General features: G+C 37.2%; 1 protein-coding gene across 3 annotated transcripts in view; it reads right to left on the bottom strand.

Moving 5' to 3' along the window:
* CDH18 (cadherin 18) overlaps nucleotides 1-20126 on the bottom strand; it is a 707444-nt gene that overhangs the window by 660092 nt on the left and 27226 nt on the right. The gene's annotated exons all lie outside the window — the stretch shown is intronic.

Genomic DNA, 20126 nt, shown 5'->3' with positions numbered 1-20126 from the left:
CTTACACATATCTACATTTCAGTGAGGATAATAAATCTTTTCTCAGAACACACTGCTATTTTAATGAGTACAGGGCTCAGAAATTCAACACATGCTAGTTAGTTCAATTTGTGGGTCTTTCTCTAAATGTAGCATCAAAACTTTATATAGTTTTATAAATATATCTATAATTATAATACCTGGAGAATATTTGCTATTAAAGTATATTAGTGCATTATATGCTTTGGGAAGTTCTGCAGTAATGAACTGGTTTTACCTAGCATGCTCTAAATATTTTTACTACAGTGAACTTTTTTATTTGGAAGACAGTTATTAGCAAAATACGGAAATAATGTTCTGTGGTACACTTAGATACTATGTATGATGGTGAGGACAATACATAGATTATCCAAAGGGAACCAGGTGGAAGTTTTTTCATTTGAAAAATATTAATGTGACACAGCATACAATGAATCTGAAATGTTATATACTTCCCTAAAAGCAACAGAGCACCTTATTCTCCATCTCTAGAACCTTTTAGGACCAATAAATTAATGTTAAAAAAATCCCTCTCTGAACAGATGTTCTTGGGTAAGTCAAAAATTTTTCATTAAGTGATTCCATTACAAATGTAATTCATGATTTAAAAGAATCTTATTTCTAATTTATGTGTACACACTTGTAACTATTTCATAAAGCATGTTTAGGAATAAAAATCAAATAACTCACAGCCACATAAATAATTCTGTTAAGTATGACTTCTAACTCAATAATTATTCATATGCAACCAATGAATCAAAGTTCTTTCATTTTGTCTTCTTTGATGTATCAATTTGCCTTTTTTTCATGCTAGACACGAAACCACAAGATGTAGAAATTTAACTGAGAATGTTCTCAAAATTCCTCATTTTAATACACTCAAGTTCATTTCTCTGCACAGTCACTTAATGTGGTGCATCTTTGTGCAAGATAGAGTCACATTCTTTGCAATCTCATTTCAATCACTTTCCAAGTGATATGTTGCTGAAAACACCAATTTTTACTAATGTTAGAAAAATGTTTGCTGAAAGCAGGTTTGCTCATGCATTATTCTTACAAATGTCTTCTTATTCTTTGCCATCAGCTGAATTGACATTTCATGCTTTTTGTTGTGAAAATGACTTTTATTATGTCTTTTTTACATTTATAATTTTAATAAAAATGTTAATGTTGACATTATTGCAGGCGTCCCTGCCTTTGCCCTTCACTCCCCCAACCTCACCACACTTTTGTCCGTGGGGTATATATATATATATATATATATATATATATATATATATATATATATATATATATCTGTTTTTTAGCTAATCCCTTCACCTTCTTTATCCAGTCACCTCTATTCCCCTCCCCTCTGGCACCCCCCAGTCTGTTCCATGATTCTGGTTCCATTTTGTTTTTCAGTTTACTTTGTTCATTAGATTTTACATATTAATGAGATCATATGGTATTTGATTTTCTCCGAATTGATATTTTAATTGGTCTGAGAGTCTGTGAAGAAATGCTGGCTGAGAAATAAGCATGTTCTTAGTTACTTTTTTCTCTGGTAATTGGCTGTGTGCTGACCCTCTGCAAGTTTGAGTTTAGCTGAATTCATTTTTGTATCCTTACATGAGAATTATTATAGTGGTAAATTGAAGCACAGTTTACTATTCAATATAATCTCAATGGGAAAATTAATTTATATAAAATAATTTCTCATTTGATAGAACATTATAATGGAAACATAAGGAGATATAACTTTTAAATACTAAATATTCTGATATATATTTTAATTATGATAGGCTTATTGATGAAATTGTTAATATGCAAAATTATGAAATTTTGCTTATTTTTGAACATTACAAATTTATTATAACAAACAATGTCAGAAATTTTGTAAAATATGAATATTCCTATTTTTTAAATGGTATTTGCTTGTATATGAGAGAGACAGAGTAAGGGAGGAGAGAAAGGAAGAGAGAATATTTGTGTATGAACTGGATAAGTTGAGGTAATGTATGTAGTATTAGTTAGAAATTCATTGTCTTTGTATTGAAGTTTTATAAATGATTAGCTATTGCACCTACATGAAATTAGCTTTTCTTATTTATGCAATGAATTTGAGAAAACTTGATTTTAAAAAATGTTACTCAGGCTCATAAAGAAATTCTGTTTAACACACTACTACTCACTACAGTACGGTAATGATGCCGGGTAAATTGCATTATTTGGCATTTAGATTTAAAAAATCTATCTTGGCTAAGAAAGAGTAGACCTGCCTGGCTAGTGGGATTCAATGATTGAACTTAGATCCATGAATCAGGAGGTCAAGATTGGATTCCTGGTCAGGGCACATGACTGGGTTGGGGGCTCGATTCCAAGCAGGGGGCATATAGGAGGGAGTGCCGGGGTCCAACCCCAGCGGGTCCAGGGGTCCCCAAAGGTGTGGACGGAGTCGGCGAAGAAGGAATGACATGGAGACAGTGTTAGGGGATTCAACCTTTCTCGGAGAGGTGACCTTGGTTAAAACACAGCGCCAAGAAGGTGAGCAAACATATTAAGAACCGTATGCCATATATGCCAGGTCCCTTGAAACAGCAAGGATGGACCGGCTCCTGGCAAGGGAGCTGATGAATGATTATCTCTCATCGTTGATGTTTCTATTTCTCTCTCCCTCTCTCTTTCTCTCTGAAATTAATAAAAAATGTTTTGGAAAAGAAAGAGATATATCTTGTTAAAAATTTAATTATTTAGGAAATAAATTTGTTATAATCAGTTCTCTCAAATATAGGTCTAGCAGCAACCATTTTTCTAAATGTGTTAATAATTTTATTTAACTTTTACTAGTCATTTATATTAAAATCAATGAGTGTTTATGAAAATAATTTAAAAATCATGGAGACCAGTAGTTTCTAACTTGGAGAATATATTTCTTTACATATTTATCTCCAATTTACTTGTAGCTACTTCTTTTTTTTATTGATTTTTTATAGAGAGAGGGAGAGGGATACAATTCTACAGTACATCATCTGGATATTGTATTGTGTGTTCACCAACCCAAGTCTCATTCTACCATCATGTATCCCTCCTTTTAACTTTTGCTACATTCTCTCCCCCTTCTCTCTAGCAATCACCATACTGTTGTCTGTAGCCTTCCTTCCTTCCTTCTGTCCTTCCTTCCTTTCCTTTTTTTTCTTAATCCCTTCACCCTCCTCACCTAGCTCCACGTCCCTCCCTCTGACAGGTGTCACTCTGTTCTCTGTATCCATGAGTCTGTCTGCATTTTGTTAGCTTATCTTGTTTATTGGATTCTACATATAAGTGAATTTATATGGTACTTATCTTTCTCTGACTGGCTTATTTTACATAGCATGATACTCTCCAGGTCCATCCATTCTGTCATAAATGGTAAAATGGTAACTAACAGCTGTCATCAATAAATCAACAAACAAGTGTTGGTGAGGATGCGGAGAAAAGGGAATACTTGTGCACTGTTGGCGGGAATGCAGACTGGTGCAGCCACGGTGGAAAACAATATGGAGTTACCTCAAAATATTAAAAATGGAACTGATTTATGATCCAGAAATTCTACTTCTGGAAATATACTGAGTAGCCACATTATTACGACCACCTGACGTTTATAGGCAAATTAGCCGTACACTGCATCATACGGCATATGGAAGCTGAAGGCCTGTTTGAACACCTTTGCTGTCTGCAGTTACCAAGATAAAACGTCTCCAATTCGCACAGGAACACAAGGATTGGACAGTCGAGCATTGGAATAAGTCATGTGGTCTGATGAATCATGTTTCCAGTTGCATCATGCAGATGGCAGAGTGAGAACTTGGCGGAAACAGCATGAAAGCATGCACCCCACATGCATGAGTACAGCCCTTCAAGCTGGTGGGGGCAGTGTTATGCTTTGGGGTATGTTTTCCTGGCATGATTTGGGCCCTTTAATTCATGTGGATCAAAGTCTAAATAGCACAACATACCTAAGTATCATTGCTGATCAAGTTCATCCTATCATGTTGATAGCGCATCCCAATGGAGATGGCATCTTTCAACAAGACAATGCGCCATGCCACGGTGCTCGTATTGTGCAGGAGTGGTTTCAAGAACATGAGGGAGGCTTTACCTTGCTTAGGTGGCCCCCACAATCACCAGATCTCAATCCAATTGAGCATTTGTGGGATGAAGTTAAAAGAGCCATCAGGCAGCTGGTTCCACAGCCATCAAATCTCACAGAACTGGACAGTGCTATTCATCAGGGATGGTGTCAGATTTCTTGCGTCACCTTTCAACATCTCGTGGAGTCAATGCCAAGAAGAATCGCCGCAGTATTGAAGGCAAAAGGTGGCTCAATGAACTACTAATGGGGTGGTCATAATAATCTGGCCACTCATCATAATGTATATCCTACATTCAAAGGCTGTTAAATCGCATTGTTTACCCATCTCTTCAGAAAAAAATCATTTCTGTTGTGGTAAACAACCTGCTTCCCTATTTATAATGGTCTGGCCCTCTAGCAACTTCAGTGCGAAATTATAGCTAATTTGCCTACAAACGTCAGGTGGACATAATATATCCAAAGAAACCCAAAAGACTAATTCAAAAGAATGTATGTACAATCCTTGTAAGAGTTGATACAATAAAAAGAGTGATTCATGAATGGTCACCTTGTTTCATCTTCAAAGCCATCAATAGCAGGTCAAAGCCTATCATGTTTCAAATCTCTCCTGCTTCTTCCTCTGTTGCCATGCCTGAAGGATTGACTGGGGTGAGGGGAAGAAGGAGGCATTTTTAGTCTGCCCATTATTTAAAGCCCTTCAGAGAAGTCTCTCCAATGCCCCATGTAACTGAGGCTTCTCCCTTCTGACCATGTGATTATAAACTATTCCCAACTTTGAGGAATGCTTTGTCTATTGATTTCTGATGGTTCTTTCCTCACTCTCAGTCATTTCCTCTCAGACCAAAGTGCATATTTTTGCGAGTCTTTGTGCCTCATCTTCTTCCAGGTATCTGTCCCATAAGTTCAAGCCTTCTTTACTCTTTCACATTATAACCTCTGTCTCTTTAATTCATCCACAGGACTGTTCTGTGTTTTGCTTTTTACTTCCTATACTGTATCCTAGAAAAGACCTCACCTCATTTGTTTCCTGTGCTGCTTATCCTGTAATGTCTAAAGCCATTGTTTCATATATTTTGCATTTTTATCTACTTTTATTTATGTATTTATATATTTTTTTCTACCACATGAGGATAATTCTAGTAGCAGTTAATCTTTATAAGCAGAAACAAAAGTCCTTCAATGTATGCTGATTAGTGTTTTTTTTTTTCTAATGGCTTTTTTCATACCACATCTTCTGTAATGTAATAACCAATTGATTAGTTGGAGAATGTAATTTATATTAGCCTGATTTTTTTTTTATTGATTGCAAAATCTAAAGGATTGTGTAGCAGTTTAGGTGTAGAGGGCAGAAAATGAGGCTTGGGCAAAATTAGCTTCAAGTTTGAATGGCATTCTGCTGTTTTAATGAAAATATATGATGAGGGTGTCAATATTAAATATGTCAAAGATCTGAATTACAAGTAAGAAAAAAATAAAAACCCATCACAATTTTGAATACGGAAAATATTTGCTCAAATGTTGTACAAATATTGGATTTATACAATAATGTTTAGGTTTTAAACTCTGAATTTGTAGTTTGAAAGATTATTATTATTTCTAGGGGCCCAGTGCACGAATTTGTGCACCTTGAAAGGAACTGTGGGCCACGAGGCTGTGGTGGGTACAGGGGTGGGTCTCGCTCAGCTCATCCTCCGTGCCCCCTCCTGGCCCCTCCCGCTGCCAACCCTGCTCCTGCTGCTGCTGCTCCCACTCACTGACAGTGCCAAGCGATCGAGACCAGCACTGGGCACTGGCAGAGGGTGCGAGTGGCAGCTCCGGTGCCAGCTGTAGGTATAAGCAGGACTGGCACCTGCAGCAGGTGTGAGCCTGGGGCAGGACCCCAGTGCACAAGAGCAAAGAATTTCCAGTAACCACCAGAGGCTCACCCTGATGACAGTGACTGGTGCCAGCTTTGGTCTGGCACCCCCACTCACCTGATCCACCAGACCATTGCAGCCAATGTTCACCATTTTCCACACGCACCCCCTGGTGGTCAGTACGCATCATAGTGATCGGTTGTTTGGCTGTTCTGCCGTTCAGTCTATTTGCATATTAGGGAGATATATATATATATATATATATATATATATATATATACACATATATATATATATATAAATATATATGATTATTTTTTTAACTTTAAATATATTTTTATTGATTTAAGAGAGGAAGGAAGAGGGAGAGAGAGATAGAAACATCAATGATGAGAGATAATTATTGATTGTCTGCCTCCTGTATGCTCACTACTGGGGATGGAGCCCACACACCGGCATGTGCCCTGACCAGGAATTGAAATACGATCTCCTGGTTCAGTTTGATGCTCAAGCACTGAGCCATGCCTGCTGGACTTGAAATATTATTTTTAATTGAAACTCTTTCAGGAAATAATATATATTGTGAGTTTGAAATTATCTAGTACAAAATCCCTAGGCATCCACTTTTTTTTTTTAAGGAGAAAATGTTTTCATTAATAAGAGCCATTTTGATTTTGCATGTTATTTCAGGAGAGCTGTTACATTTTTATAAATTAAAAGGCTGCATTTAAAAAAAGATATAGCTGTCCTGTATCTAAATAGATATATTTGATATATTGGGTAGATTCTGGATTAGCAGACATCAATATTCTTGATGGAGGATATAACTCAGCGCTCATTTCCACATTTTTCCTAAGCACTAAATCATAGTGGGAATGTCACAGATATTATTCAAAATTGGAGTAAATTTAACCACCAATTTATTGTAGAGAGGTGGTTTTGTCTGTATCATTCACAAAGAGAGACCGCCTTACTCCTAACATAATGTTTTTCAACCCTGCCTGTGTATTAGAACTACATTCAACTCTTAAAGAAATACCGGTACTTAATCTAATCAGAATAAATAATGTGAATAGATAAATGAAAACTTCTTGCATGATACTAATATTTGTTCAGTGTTATAAACCACTCCTTGAGTAGAAGAAAATTACAGTTAATCAAATATCCAAGTCAATCAGTATCTAAAACTGTCAATATTTATGAGTCTGATTTATTCACACAGTGACACCTTGAATTCATAAGTATTGTGCCATTGTTTAAAGAATAAATTGATTTTTTCAGAGTCCATGAATACTATCTGGATTTATTTTCTCCTATAATTTTATAAAATAGTATATGTCTGATATCCTTTGTAAGAGCATATGTTTATTATAATATACATGATTCTTTTAATTAAAAAGCTCAATAAGAACTCAGGGATGCCGATAACAGTATGGTGATTGTGGAGGAAAGGGAGGTGGGTGGAGGTGGAGGAGGGCATGGGGGGATAAATGCTGATGGGGAAAAATAAAAGAAAAACACAATAATATTTAGTTTTTAGAATGACACACTTTTCATGAATACAGGTTTATACCAACTTCCTTTAAGCTCTAATTTCAGTGAGGAAAATGGACAAATAAATCACCCAAAAAAATTGTCAGATATTAAATTATATTTTTGACTGTAAAATATTTGGCAAATTTCTACCTTTTCTTTCTGCCAGTAAAGATTAACTAAAACTCATCAGAAACCATTTTCAGAAAAGAACTCAGTGCCTCTAGTTCTCTGCCCTCCTTTAAATCTCACTGTTGTAGGCAAAATCCTTCCATCCACTTATTCAATATTTCATGAACCCACTCCCTGTTCTTGCAAAGAGTTCAGAATTCAGTGAATGCCAACAAGTGAACAGATAAATAATACAATGAGAGAAGTGTTGGGGAAGAATAAACTTTCCTGAGTTTCTGATGTGCAGTTTCTGCTTGGTACCTGGGAACTAGTACTGCTAGAGGAAGCAGTTAGGAAGGTATGAGCTGGGAAATATAATTGGGACCTATAGGCGATACATATGAGGTATAACAAACCAAAACTAGACAATGGTGGTGACAGAGCCCTATGTGAGGAGAAAGCATTTAGAGCCCTCCTCGGATATAGTCTAACTGCTGGCATAACAACTGAGTAAACAAGCCTGATAGCTTAAAGAATTTTTCTTCTTCTTCATCTTCTTCTTCTTTTTTTAGAAATAAGGGAGAGGGAGACTTATTCATGGGCATTCCTTTCTAAGGGTATAAATATCCCAAACCCCACCTCAGCAGGGCCGTTGGTTTGATTCTGACGTGCTGAATTGCCCCCTCGGGCACTGAGTGTACTCCTTTTCTGCAAATAAAGTATCACCTGTTTTGGCTACTACTTGTCTCTCCTTTGAATTCATTGCTACAAGTTGACAAGGACTGAGGACGCAGAGTACTGTCTCCGCCAGAGGCCACCCTACCCACCACTGACAGTACCAGAGCTCCAAAGTGCTTCCTATGAGCAGGCAGGAAATGGTTAGAATGGGAGTTCAGGAGGGGTTTGGTAAAACTGAGTTAGCCCACTGCAAGTTATGACAGCAGGCAACATGCTTTAGAGAAGGATTTCAGCCCAGAGAAAGTTGACAGGGCAGAACCCTCAAAGTGGTAAGAGAGTAACTTAGGTTGTTATAATTTAGGTCAGGAAATTCAAGGGGCTCTAGGGGTTCTGCCTTTATTCTGCTCCAACTGAAGATGGTCTTTCTGATTGTTCATTATAGAAGCTACTGGGGAGGGACAGAAAGATGGAAAAGCTTCCTCTGTATACAACAGATAGTTGGAAACTTGAGTGATCTAAATGGCTCGAAATCTGCAAGGAACCACCTCTGAATTGGGAGAGCAGCTTACCTCTCGGTTCTCAACAGTCAGTCTACGTGGGAGGGTGGACTGTGGACTTGCTGACCTCCCTCTTGTCCTTTGCCTTGTCACTAGTCTCTCTCAGAACCTGCTGTACACTGGGCTTTAGCTCATCTCATGAATTTCTCTTTCTCCCACATAATCTTAGAGTAAACCATAACAGTATTGATTATGCGTAAGTACAGTTTTGCTCAAAAATGTCTAATTTTAATCACTCAATTATCTTTAAAAAAGTTAAAATAAAAGAGTATAAGTTTATATTTACCCACAAAAATAATTGAGTGATTAAAATAATAATAATAATGTGGGATATATAACATATAGAGTATAATGTATGACAAAAATAGCAAAAAGGATACAATTGGTAAAATGAAAGTATAATGGACTGTAATATGTTCTCTATATTATGTGATGTGATATACGTGACATCATATACAAGATTAGATGATAATGTCAATGATGCTTATTGTAAGCCTAGAACAATCACTGAAAAGAAAACATAGAGACAGACATAGTTAATATACTAATAGAATAAATAAAATACATTATTTCAAAAAAATGTCTGATTTGTTGCCACATACATTTTCGGAAGAGAACAAGATGGGGCAATGCTTCATTTTCCATCTCACTGCCTAACACAATGCATTAGAAGGCCTAGGTTGCTTTCTGCTGATTATGAGCTAATGACTCCCCACTGGCCTATTTTTATTGTCCTTGCCCTTTGCATCTACTTCCCATGGAGCATTCATACTCTATCTTCCCCCATTTATCCAGCCACGCACCATCTCCCTCATGGTTGTGAACAGAATAGGTACAACCAACTCTTGAACTGCTAACAAACTAAAATTTATATTGGAAATAAATGAATAGTGGAGGAAAAAAAGAAGAAATTACATGAGATTTATCCATATCCTGATTCTTGGTCAGAAAATGGAGGGGGTTTAAACATGGGATAAAAATAAAAGGTGCCTACTTTAATCATAATTATATCTCCCTCCAATAGACAAAGGTTTACAACTGAATTGAAAAAAAACAAACACACTAAGATGCTTCACTTTATAACTCAACTAGTGTTTCACAGGAGACTAGCTATTGTCAAGTAACTAGTTCAGTTAGTTATGAAGTATAAATATTTCTTTAACATACCTAGCCTTTTGAATTACTTCTTTAGCTGTAATTTCTAATTTGTTTTACAGTGTGTACATGGGTATGTGTACATATACACACATAATTTACTGGGCAGCTATCAGTAAATATTTAATTAAAATGTTTAATAATATCCATTGATAAATATGGAATCAAGCCCTTATAGCTTGAACACCAAAAAAAGGCCCATTCTGCAATCAATGTTTGCTTTCTATTTTTAATCAGCCCCATAGTGGCTCTATTACTGAGCTCAACTAGTTATGCTAAGATCTTTCCCACTATTGACCTCAGGCCAGTTTGAATTGCAAAGCCTTATGGAATTATTATTTCGATTATATTTGCCACCAAGTCTATGATATTTGTAATAGCTTAGGAACTATACTGTAAAATCTTCCACAAATATTCAGACTGAAAGTTCTCAATAAATTCCAGTTTGACTTTTCACTCAAACTCTAAGCATTAATTCTGCCTCAGGATAAAAATAATGATTATATGCATCATTCAATCATTCTAGGTCTCAGTTCCTGCTTCTTTATTACCAGGAAATTTGGGAATAAAGTAATAGAGAGTCAAATAACACCTTATTTATATTTTCAAAAATTTGTGCATTTATATTAAGTTGTAACAAAACATTTATGATTATAATATAATAATGTTATAGAACAGAGGTATATTTCTATAACTATAATATTAATTCCTTTAAAAAGTGATTTTTGAATTATAAAAAGCAATGAAATCTATAGATTTAAAAACTTATTTTTTGTGAAAAGCATTGAAATCTATAGATTATCTTCATTTTACAATAAAATGAAATCATATTGTTCTATAAAATTATCAGTACTTTGACAAATTTAAAAGTATTTGACAAAATTTATGTTCCTATGAATTATGATTTTATAAAATCACAATATAAAGGGCACCTAAAGGAAATAGAAAAGATATTGATGCAATGTTGAGGGTTAAGGTCTTAGGATGTAAAACATATTTTAGCTGCAAGTGATAAAAAAGTAAATGCTTTATAATTCAAATAATGACTGCCTAAAATTAAACTGGCACCAAGGCCAACAGGCAAAATAAAACAAAAGGCAAATATTCTTTTCAGTGTGTAGAAAAACTTTAGCAAAATATTTTTCTGAAGAATGAAAGCATATGAGAAAACTTGTTCAAAGTATTTGAAGTACTTGTATAGTCCTTTTGTCATCAACATCTGGCTATATTTAGCTATAGGAACTTAAAGTATAGCCCCTACATTGAGCAATAAGAAGTGATATTTAATGAAAATCCATTAGGGGAATTTGGAAAAGTTTAGGAACGGGTTTATTTTAACTTTATAGGCATTTTCCAATATAACATGGAAATTAATCTTCTCTGTGTTTTAGAGAACTTAATTTGCAAACCCTCAACCATATATTCATCACATGGATATGCTGGAGGCTTTAAAAGGCAGTGTGTTTTTAAATCTTGACTTCAGCCTATTATTTTTCACCTTCAACTGCACTGCATAACCCAATATATCTATGTTAACATTTTAATTATGTAATTGCAATGGTTTTTGCCAGCAGTGCATATGCCAGAATGAGGGAATATCAAGCTATTAAGCAGTTTGACCTTTGGTCTTGTTTGGCTTTGTGGCTGAAAGCATATGTGGCTCTAGGCGTGTCTCACACAGAATAATGACAGATTAACCACTGGGACATGAAACCATAACCTGTAGGGAGTTAATCATGACCAATAATCTCTGCCACATTCTTCTTTTTTTGAGGATGGAAGCAGTGACAGTTTCATTTTATTTACTGATTATAAATGAATCTCAACTCAGCTTTTAAGCTTCTTGGTCACAGTGGATAAGAAAACAATATTACATACTAGCTAATTTGAAATTACATATTGTGCAACATTGGTAATTACTTCTGTTGTGGAATATCTGATCTCTGTACTGTTGGATCTCATTCTAGGGCTCAGTGGATGCATGCCAAGATCTTATAATCAATGTTCTCAGCACTGATATCCAGGCAAAGTTTGTGAAAAAATAAATGTTCCTGGTATCTACACTCATTTGAAATAAATTATTGTCATGAAAAATGTTTATGCCCTTATGTTGCCATTCCACTATTATTTCAACCAGGAGATTATTGCCTGTACTTATACTGAATTAATGTTAGCTTGCAGCTTCTAAGATGTCATTAATAATATTTTTTGCAAAGAGTCCAAAAGAGTTTGTATGTTGAAACTGGGAATCATAAGACCTTATGACAATGTGCTTTTATAGTAAAACTAGAGGCCCGGTGCACAAAAATTTGTGCACTCTGGGTTGGGAGAGGAGGTCCCTCAGCCTGGCCTGTGCCCTCTCACAGTCTGGGACCCATCAGGAGATAAGGACCTGCTGGTTTAGGCCTGCTCCCGGGTGGCAGAGGGCAGGCCTAATCCTAGGTGTAACCCCTGGTCAGGCTCAGAGCAGGGCCCATTGGGGAGTTGGGGCCCCGCCTCCTGTCATGCACAGAGCAGGGTGGATTGGGAGGTTGCGATGCCACCCTCAGTCATGCTCAGGGTAGGGCTGATTGGGGGGTTGGGGCACCACCCCCTGGCACACTCAAGGCAGGGTCCATAGGGAGGTTGCAGCGCCACTCCTGTCATGCACAGAGCAGGGCCGATCAGAGGGTTGGAGCTCCGCACCCTGTCACACTGATCCCGGTGCTGGGAAGCCTCCCAGCTCCGCTGATCCCAGGGCCAGGACGCCTCTCGGCTCCCCTGATCCCTGGCCCAGAGGCCTCTCGGCTCCGCTGATCACCGGGGCGGGAGGCCTCTCAGATCCACTGATCACCGGGGCCGGGAGGCCTCTCGACTCTGCTGATCCCAGGCCCTGAGGCCTCTCTGCCCTGCTGCTTCAGGGCTGTTTGGCTTCGCTCTGCTTGGAGCCTGAGTATGCAAATTAACCGCCATCTTTTAGCTTCTATAATTGAAACATTGTATCTTTTGGAGTTGTTGCTTCAGGAGCTCAGAGCCCCGCAGCTGCGGGGATCCTTGACTTTCTCCATCGCTGGGGCAACCAAGCCTCCTATTCTCAGCTGCCTGGCTGCAAGCCGCCATCTTGGCTGACAGTTAATTTGCATATCTCGCTGATTAGCCAATGAAAAAGGTATCGGTTGTACGCCAATTACCATTTTTCTCTTTTATTATAGTAAAATAATAGAAAATTTGTTCTTACATTTGAATGTAATGAAGTTGATAGTTAGGGATTTTTGGCATTTAGGAAAGAGGCAGAAATACATTTAAAATCGCAAAGAGTTTGACTCTGTTGGTGTCTAGTCAAAAGAGATGTTAGAAAAATAGTTTTTAAAAACTATGTAATATATATCACTCCCCATCACCATCACACACACATTCACTCGAAAAAATAAACACAATGATGAAGCAATTTCTTGTAGAAAGAAAAGTGAAGTTAGCTTGGAATTTTTCTAATTGGAGAACTGACTTTGCCCCTTATAACTTATGTGACAGTAGGCAAGTTAATTAAACTACTTAAGCCTCAGTTTCTTTGTCTCAAATGTGAAAGAATTGAATTGGGTATTTTAATGGCTAAACTGTCTAAATGTTAATTTGTTTTAAAAAATAACAATCTAAATGTTTGATGTCTACATTTTAATGTCTAAACTAATTATGCTTATTTGTACTCCAAAATAGTATGAACAAATCCATGTGATTTCACAAAAGATTTAGTAATGTCCACATTGGTTTGAATGTATTAGGTGACAAACATATCAGAGAGTCTTTCAGAGATTTAAGGTTTATCTGAGAAAATACATATATAGACTTGTGTTCGAGGAGTGCACTTATTTAAGTATTAGTGTACCTATTGATTTCCCTAACATGTAAGTAATATCAAATAGACTCATCAAATTCTAGATAGAACTAAGTCAAAGAAGAAATTCAGCCGCAAAAGAAAAAATAATTCAGAATAATCTTTAATACTCGGGAATCATAATTACTTGTCAAATAAGATTAAAAATACTGCCCTGACCAGTTTGGCTCAGGGGATAGAGCATCAGCCTGAGGACTGAAGGGTCCCAGGTTCGATTCCGGTCAAGGGCATGTAACTTGGTTGCGGGCACATCCCCTGGTTGCGGGCACATCCCCAGTAGGGGGTGTGCAGGAGGCAGCTGATGGATGTTTCTCTCTCATGGATGTTTCTAATTCTCTATCCCTCTCCCTTCCTCTCTGTAAAAAAATCAATAAAATATATTTAAAAAAAAGATTACAAATACCAAATAAGAGCCAACATAAAACTTGTCATCGTCATCATCATCATCATCATCATCATAGCTATTTATTATTGAAAATTATGCACCAGGCTCTGTTTTAAGAGAGATTTATCATGTTATATATATCATACAATTCTATATTAGTCCAAGAATTTTTATATGTTTGTCACAATACTGTAATCACATTTTGAAATAATAATCTGTCCCCATTAAGTTGAATATTTGAGATCATTGAAGGAAGCATTCATTATTACTTATGCTTCATAGAAAAGGAAGGCTCAGGCTGATACAAAAAAAATCAGGTGAAACTATAATAAAAAGAAAAAATTGTCTTACACCATATATAAAGCTTATGTGTGACTGCAAAAAAGAGTAAACAACCTGTAGTGTGTTACATTCATGCTCGACCTGACACACCAGGAGCACACCACGGTGGCACAGCTTCCGCTATCAGAACTGTAAGCATTGAGGATCACCAGTAAGAATCAACTGTGAAGTTCCTTCTTGCAGAAACTAAACCATGAAATCATTCAACCAAACTACAGAGCTATATTCAGTCTAAGGATAACCTCAACCTAGGTCAAATACATTCCAGTAAAAGCAATTGACGGTAGAAAATATGCCACTTGACTGTCTGAGTTATTGCCCATCAGATAGATGCTCCTAATGAAAGCTTCTAATCATGAAAGTCATGAGTGGTGACAGAGTGAACTCACATGTTTTATTCCAACTTATAGCCATTTAGAGTGGGGCTATGTAGTATTAAAAGGCACATGATAATCCCTCTACTGAATTAAATACTTTTCTCCTATTAATTCAAAACCAGGAATGATGTCAGAACTAGGTAGAAAATTTATAAATATGACAGTGAAGACTTCAATGGTAATATCAAAGAATCTAAAATAATTTTACAGCTTGTAGGTTCATTTGGGACTGAAAGAACTTTTATATAATTACTGTATATATTTTTAGTGAATTTATCTGCATATATCAAATTTGACTAGCCACCAAGTTTGATGTTAAGAATACTTGACATAAACTATTAGTTAAATAAGAAAATTTTAACTATCTAAATAAGATAAATACTATATGATAATTAAACCAACACATTTAAGTACCTCCTGTTATAGGATTCCAGGGCAGGATAAATATGGTAACTGTGATAGGAAAGTTAAAACAAGGCCAAACAGTGTGGGCAATTTGCAGCCAGCTTGTAACTAACAAACCATTATCTTCCCCAGCCAAGGAAAAGGGAGGGAGAAAATGGTTAAAAACTTCCCTAAAGAGAGAATGCAGAGAGAAAGGGGGAAAGGGGAAAGGGAAAAAGAGCCCTTTTACTCCCCAAGCAGAGATGCCAGCAGTCTCAAGGCTTGGCAAGATAAAGTTGCCAGGTGCTTTTCATGAATCCTGGGAAGGCCAAAAAAAAAGGGGGGGAGACCCCTGATTGGCTTCTCCTACCCCATTCAAGGGCAGGGTGGCAGCCAAGCCCCCCCACCCCGCCCTCTCTCCACACTGGCCCCACCCCTGATTGGCTGCCCCACAGCAATTGGTCCGTAGCCCCTCCCCCTGGCTGCCCCCCTTAATCACCCCCCCTACCCCAATAGGGGGTGTGGCCAGCCAGCCAACCTCCTGCAGCCCCTCCCCCTGTCCAGCCCCGCCCCTGATGGGCACCCATTACCCCAATTGGCTAGCAGCCCCTCCCCCCAGCCAGCTCCACCCCTGATCGGTCCTCTCACTCCAATCAGGGGCAGGGCTGGCCAACCAACCATCCATGGCCCCTCCCCCAGGCCACTGGCTCCCGATTCCCCCCACCCCATTTGGGGGCGGGGCCCACCAGCCAATCCCCTGCGGCCAACCTCCCGCCATCTCCTCCTCCTTACAGGCCAGGTCCCAATCCACAGATTGGGACCAGGCCGCTGCACCCTACCCGTGCATGAATTCATGCACTGGGCCTCTAGTTTTAAATATTTGCCATGATTCTACCATGAATAACTTGATTCTAGCAATATTTTTTAGAGGGAACTATTTTTGGAATAGGAAATCTAGTTTTGATTTTGATTTTTGTTATAAATACTCTAGGGATCTAGAGCATGGCTTCTTCTCTTTTAAATATCTATGACATGAGTTCTTAAATTTTTTCAGTAAAGATGCATTAATACTTCATTCTGAATGATTAAGAACCACCATGCACAAAGCTTTTCCATTCACAGGTAATGGGTTTATTGCTGAACCTATTTCCCTCTTTGTCCTGCCAGGTTTGATAGTGGACAAACATGTTGCAAACACAGAGATACTAATTCAAAGAGACATTTACAAATTGGAGAAAGAATCGCAAGCACATGGCACAGTAGGAAAAGGTTATATATGAATAGGCTAAAAAAGCAAGCTAGAACTCACATGCACAATAAGCTGTAGTTTTAAAAAACGGTATTACAAGGAAAAAAGTAAAGATTTGCTAACAGCCTTTTCAAGCAAGCATATTGAGGAAACATTTTGCTGGTTTTAAGCTTCCATTCCTCTTGCAAGTAGAATACCCACTTGGCCAGTACTAGGAGCTTGAAATTGATCAACCACTGGAAGAAAGCATTAGGTCTTGGCAGCTAGGATTTCACTATTATTTGCTTGTGTTTGATGGAGGACAGGGACTCTGATAATTACCTTTTGACCACGCTGTGCCTGTGCCTGCACAAGATAGATACCAGCCAGCCTGTCTTGGTGATGAAGTCCTTGTCTTCAGAATCTTAAGTATACTGGAAGGGGGAGGTGAGGGAGAGCCAGATGGCAAAGCACAAGAAAATATGTCAGTTCTGCAGTGGTGTAAGATTGAGTGTTATGGAACATTGAATGAGAAAGCATTAGGAGAGTTTAGGAAAAGCTTAGTGGAGAAAAAATTGCAACTAAGATGTAATGATCACATGGAAGGAAAAGACATCTTGTTCTTGTATATAATGTATAATGGTTGTAGTAATATGAGAAAAGAGAAAAATTCAGGCAGAAAAAACAGTTTGTGCAAAATGCTTACAGTGATTCTGAAATATAGGTTCATTGTTTGCTCTAAGTCCATCCTAACATTTGTGAATGTTCATATTGGAATATGAAAAATATAGGAAATAAAATATTTCATAAATGTAAATATATCCAAATGCTTTGTAAATGTTTGCATTTGTATAACACTTTAGTGTTAACTTATCTTTGCTATATGAAATAATTATATATATAAAACATCTACCAGCTCTATGTTTAGGAGAACTGCAAGGACTTCTGCATGTGTGGAACACTCAAGAGATATATTTGACAAAGATTAAAGATGGTAGGCTATAGAGGCATGAGGCAAATAACAGATAATCTTATGTATTTAAAATTGAGGAGTTTGTACTTTATTCTGAGCCTGTGGGGAAGCATTAAAGAATTTTAGCAAGAAAGTGAGAAGATTAAATGTGTTCTTTTGAAGTATCGTCTTAACTACTACATAAAGAAAGAAGTGTTATGGGCAAGAGTGGATGAGACATGAAAAGCAGTAAAATGGACTGTTGCAGTAATTCAGGCTACAGCTAAAATTGTTCTAATCTAAGACAGTAGCAGTGGGGATGAAAAGCTACAGTGGTCTGATTGGGATCTGTGAGCACATAAAAATTGTGTAGAAAAGCCTTTTATGTTTTAATACATATTATACTCCAGCATCTTTATCATATGTGATGAGTTTAGCAACAATGCAAACATTCAGTCCATAACAAATACTTAATTTACATGGTAGTTCTAGCACTGAAGTTATCAGTCAGATGTTTTGGAATGTGATCATATTAATCTTCTTTAGGCCATCATTAACATAAATTAAAAAGTATATATCTTTTCACATGTATGGACTCAAGATTAAAGCAATCTTGCAAATATTTTGTGGATTTCAGAAATTTGCCTTATCTTACACCAGTGTTTCTAAAATTTATAGAAAAACAAGTCTCTTAGAAAGCTTCCTAAAATTTGATATTTCAATCTAACTCTAAATACTGACTGGCTCAAGTTATACATTTTAATGCGCATCCAGGTGATTTTGATGTAGAGGATTCACCAATGAGGCTCTAGATAATATATTGATTTAAAAGTCTGCTTAAAATGTCTCAAATTATTAGTCAAAATATTGGGAAATCAGTGATTGAGTTAATTTAATTAAGATTTATTTATGGTTAGTGTTTTTTAACTAGATCATTAACACAGAATCTTATATAATATTCCTCAGAAATACAAACTTTATTATAAAATGCCAGGTTTTATATGCTTGCATGTCCAACACCTAGAATAACTTTCCAGATTCCTCTTGCCACCCTTTGCAACTCTGAGCTCATGCTTTTTGACTGGCAGTTTCTTCCTCTCCCTTTCAGGCTTTCATTTCTTAAACTCCTACTCATCCTTTGGCCCCAGCTCAAAAAATCACTCCTGGGGAAGCTTTCCTGACATTTCAAATTAGGGAAACTCCCTGGAAAAATTCTCTTTTAGCAACATGGACTTTCCCTCTTGAGTATTTATTTCATCTATTTAGTAAAAAATCATGGTGACCTGGTTCTCCTCTCAGGCACATAGTAGGACTGCATCTTCCCTGTCAAGTTGAAGCTAGGTGTAGATATATGACTTGGTTAACCAGTGAAAAGTGAGAAGAAGTGCAGGTATCACTTTAGATAGATGCTTTAAAAGCCAATATGCCATTCTCTACTCCTTCTTTCCCAACATGCTCAGATGGTGCCTGCTATTTGGGTATAAACTTCAGAGTGAGAGCTATGTGGAGCAGCCTTTAGTTGACCACGCAGAATATGTAGCATGAGCAAAAAATAAAGTTGTCATTTTGAACCCCTAATATTTGAGGGTAGTTTATTGTGGCAAAAATATAATATATAGCCTTTTCCCTCTGACACATCATAGGTGTCATTTTATGTTATGTGACAGATTATTGATTATCTGCCTACCATACCTAATTATGATTTCAGGGACAATCTTAATTCCCACTGCCCATGATATCTTTGATACCTAGCAAAGTACCTGGTACAGGGACCTGTATTAAGCAGAACAATGGTTTCTCAAAGATGCTCACATCCAAATGTCTAGAATCTGTGACTGTACCTTAAGTGGCAACGGGTAATTTGCAGCTGGGGGGAAAAAAGGTTGCAAACATTACAAGAAAGTGATTACAATGATGGGCTTACTTTAAATGCATGAGCTCTTAAAAGTTCAAGGGGAAGACAGAAGGGTGAGAGATGTGACAACAAAAGGAGGAAAATAGTCACAATTTGAAAAGATCATACTCCCTTTGCTGGCTTTGAAATAGAGTGAGGCTGCAATAGAGAAGGCATGTGGGCAGGCTAGAGCAGCGGTTCTCAACCTGTGTGTTGCGACCCCCTTGGAGGTCGAATGATCCTTTCACAGGGGTCGCCTAAGACCATCAGAAAACACATATATAATTACATATTGTTTTTGTGATTAATCACTATGCTTTAATTATGTTTAATTTGTAACAATGAAATTGGGGGTCACCACAACATGAGGAACTGTATTAAAGGGTCGCGGCATTAGAAAGGTTGAGAACCACTGGGCTAGAGGATAGTAACTACTCTCAGCAGACAGACTAAAAAATACTAGGAGCTCCAGTCCTACAACCAGAAGGAACTGAATTCTGCCAAAAACCTGAATAAGCTACAAAACTAATAATCTCCCAGAGCCTCTTAAAAGGAATGCACCCTGCTCTCACCTTGGTTTTAATCTAATGAGACCCATGTTGGAATTATAAACTAATGCATTTGTGGTGTTTTAAGATTCAGAGTTTCTGATAATTAGTTATAGCAGCAAT

This window comes from Myotis daubentonii, chromosome 4, assembly GCF_963259705.1.
Source record: "Myotis daubentonii chromosome 4, mMyoDau2.1, whole genome shotgun sequence".
NCBI classification, from domain to species: Eukaryota; Metazoa; Chordata; class Mammalia; order Chiroptera; family Vespertilionidae; genus Myotis; species Myotis daubentonii.
This window is presented reverse-complemented; position numbering and strand designations above follow the sequence as displayed.